Consider the following 3,496-nt stretch of genomic DNA (forward strand, 5'->3'; position numbering starts at 1 on the left):
TTTCTAAGGCCTCATTCTAAGAAGGGCTTCAGGCAGCACCAGGTATAGATGTTGGGGAACACTCCATTCTCATTTTCAGTACATTGGACACCCTTTATGGACAGAGAAACTTTATTCAATGTTGTATGAAAACAATGACAATAAATAGTAATAATGGTGAAAATAAAAATAATTATGAATAACAACAGTGATGATCATGATAAGTAGAAGGGGAGAGGGAGGGGGAGGAGGAGGAGGAGGAGGAGGAGGAGGAAAGAGAATAACACACAGACCCCCCTGAGTAAATGACCAGGTAACCAACGGGTTCCCCGGTGGTGCTTTGAAATCAAGAGTCCTAAGGTTTGCGCCGTCCACGGCAGCAAGAGAAGGGGAAGAACCACCTGGAGGAGGGCATGGGCTAGGTTGGGATTCTTGCTTGGATTCTGGGACTGAGGGCCAAAGGGTTCTGGAAGTGTGAGGCGGTACCAGAGGTGGGGGGACCTGCTGTGCCAATAAGCGTGCTCCCTGGGGGCTCAACCGGCAGGTGTGAGGCCACTCCATGCCCCTTGGCTGGAAGCCCGGCCCCCGCCCTTGCGACCCAGCCCCCTCTGGTCACACCGACTGGCTGTTCTTTTTTTTAAAAAAATGTTTATTTATTTATTTATTTATTTAGGCTGTGCAGGGTCTTTTTTTTTTTTAATTAATTAATTAATTTTTTGGCGGCGTTGGGTCTTCATTGCCGCGTGTGGGCTTTCTCTAGTTGCAGCGAGCAGGGGCTACTCTTCATTGTGGTGCGCAGGCTTCTCATGGCGGTGGCTTCTCTTGTTGCGGAGCTGGCTAGTATTTTGTTGAGAATGTTTGTGTGATTTTTTTTTAAATTGTAGTAAAATACATATAACATAAAACTTACCATCTTAACCATTTTTAAGTCTGCAGTTCAGTGGTACATTCATATCGTTATGCAACCATCACCATAGTCCATCTACAGAACTCTTTTCATTTGCAAAACTAAAACTCTGTACCCATTAAATAATAACTCCCCATTTCCCCCTCCTCACAGCCCCTGGCAACCACCCTCTACTTTCTATCTCTATGGATTTAACTATTCTAGGTACTACATAGAAGTGGAATCATATAGTATTTGTCCTTTTATGACTGGTTTATTTCACTTAGCATAATATTCTCAAGGTTCATCCATGTTGTAGCATGTGTCAGAATTTCATTCCTTTTTAAAGGCTGAATAATGTTCCATTGTATAGATATACCACATTTGTTTATCCATTCATCTGTCAATGGACACTTGGGTTACTTACATCATTTGGCTATAGTGAACAATGCTATTATGAACATGGGTGTACAAATATTTCTGAGACCCTGTTTTCAATTCTTTTTGGCATATACCCAGAAGTGGAATTGCCAGATCATATGTTGATTCTATTTTTCATCTTTTGTGGCATCACTGTACTGTTTTCCACAGCATGTGCATCATTTTACATTCCCACCTATAGGGCACAAGGGTTTTAATTTCTCCACATCCTCAGCAGCACTTGTTATTTTCTGTTTTTTTAATTAATTTTAATTAATAGCCATCCTAATTGATGTGAGGTAGTATCTCATTGTAGTTTTTTTTTAACATCTTTATTGGAGTATAATTGCTTTACAATGGTGTGTTAGTTTCTGCTTTATAACAAAGTGAATCAGTTATACATATACATATGTTCTCATACCTCTTCCCTCTTGCATCTCCCTCCCTCCCGCCCTCCCTATCCCACACCTCTAGGTGGTCACAAAGCTGATCTCCCTATGCTATGCGGTTGTTTCCCACTAGCTATCTATTTTACGTTTGGTAGTGTATATATGTCCATGCCACTCTCTCTCTTTGTCACATCTTACCCTTCCCCCTTCCCATATCCTCAAGTCCATTCTCTAGTAGGTCTGTGTCTTTATTCCCATCTTGCCACTAGGTTCTTCATGACCTTTTTTTTTTTTTCCTTAGATTCCATATATATGTGTTAGCATACTGTATTTGTTTTTCTCTTTCTGACTTACTTCACTCTGTATGCCAGACTCTAACTCCATCCACCTCACTACAAATAACTCCATTTCGTTTCTTTTTATGGCTGAGTAATATTCCATTGTATATATGTGCCACATCTTCTTTATCCATTCATCCGATGATGGACACTTAGATTGCTTCCATGTCCTGGCTATTGTACATAGAGCTGAAAAATATGGAACACTTCACGAATTTGCGTGTCATCCTTGCGCAGGGGCCATGCTAATCTTCTCTGTATCGTTCCAATTTTAGTATATGTGCTGCCGAAGCGAACTCACTGTAGTTTTGATTAGTATTTTCCTAGTGATTACTGATGTTGAGCATCTTTTAATGTGCTATTATCCGTTTGTTATTTTCTTTGGAGAAATATTTATTCGAGTCCTTTGCCCATTCTTGAACTGGCTGTTTGTTGTTGAGCTGTGCAAGTTCTTTATGTATTTTGGATATTAACCCCTTATTAGATATATGATTTAGAAATATTTTCTCCCAGTCCAAGGGTTGCCTTTTCACTATGTTGATTGTGTCCTGTGGTGCAAAAAAGTTTCAAAATTTGATGTCAGTCCAATTTATCTATTTTTTCTCTTTTTGTTGCCTGTGTTTTTGGTGTCATATCCAAGAAATCATTGCCAAATCCAATGTCATGAAGTTCTCTCTTACGTTTTCTTCCAGAAGTTTTATAGTGTTTTTTCTTACATTTAGGTCTTTGATCTATTTTGAGTAAATTTTTGTGTATGGGTTAAGGTGATGGTCCAACTTCAGTCTTTTGCATGTGGATATCCAGTTTTTCCGACACCATTTGTTGAAAAGACTGTCCTTTCCACATTGAGTGGTCTTGCAATCTTGTTAAAAATCATTTGACCATATATGTAAGGGTTTATTTATGGGATCGCTACTCTATCCCATTGGTCTGTATGTCTGTCTTTATGCCAAGAACACACTGATGTGATTACTGTAAGCTTTGTAATGTTTTGAACCAGGAAGTTTGAGTCTTCTGGTTTTGTTCTGCTTTTTCAGGATTTTTTTGGCTATTTGGGGTCTCTTAAAATTTCATATTAATTTTAGGATGGATTTTTGTATTTCTGCAAAAAACACCATTGGGTTTTTGATAAGGATTGCATGAATCTACAGATAATTTTAGGTAGTATTGACATCTTAAGAATATTGTCTTCCAGACCTTTTTCCAAAGGCAATATTCAAGTGGCCAACATGTACTTGAAAAGGTGCTCAACATCACTAATCATCAGGGTAACGCAAATCAAAACCACCATTAGATATCACCTCACGCCTGTTAGGATGGCTAGCATCAAAAAGACAAGAGGGCTTCCCTGGTGGCACAGTGGTTGAGAATCTGCCTGCCAATGCAGGGGACATGGGTTCAAGCCCTGGTTTTGGAAGATCCCACATGCCGTGGAGTGACTAGGCCTGTGAGCCACAATTACTGAGCCTGCGCGTCTGGAGCCT

The 3,496-nt window shown here is 39.8% G+C and overlaps 1 non-coding gene across 1 annotated transcript; it reads right to left on the reverse strand.

Annotated features, from left to right (window-relative positions):
* Positions 1–2,204: 2,204 nt before the first annotated feature.
* LOC114238022 (U6 spliceosomal RNA) lies at positions 2,205–2,309 on the reverse strand. Its single transcript, XR_003623461.2, has one exon. It is a non-coding gene; the product is annotated as a U6 spliceosomal RNA (small nuclear RNA).
* Positions 2,310–3,496: the final 1,187 nt, after the last annotated feature.

Source organism: Balaenoptera acutorostrata, chromosome 8 (assembly GCF_949987535.1).
Source record: "Balaenoptera acutorostrata chromosome 8, mBalAcu1.1, whole genome shotgun sequence".
NCBI classification, from domain to species: domain Eukaryota; kingdom Metazoa; phylum Chordata; class Mammalia; order Artiodactyla; family Balaenopteridae; genus Balaenoptera; species Balaenoptera acutorostrata.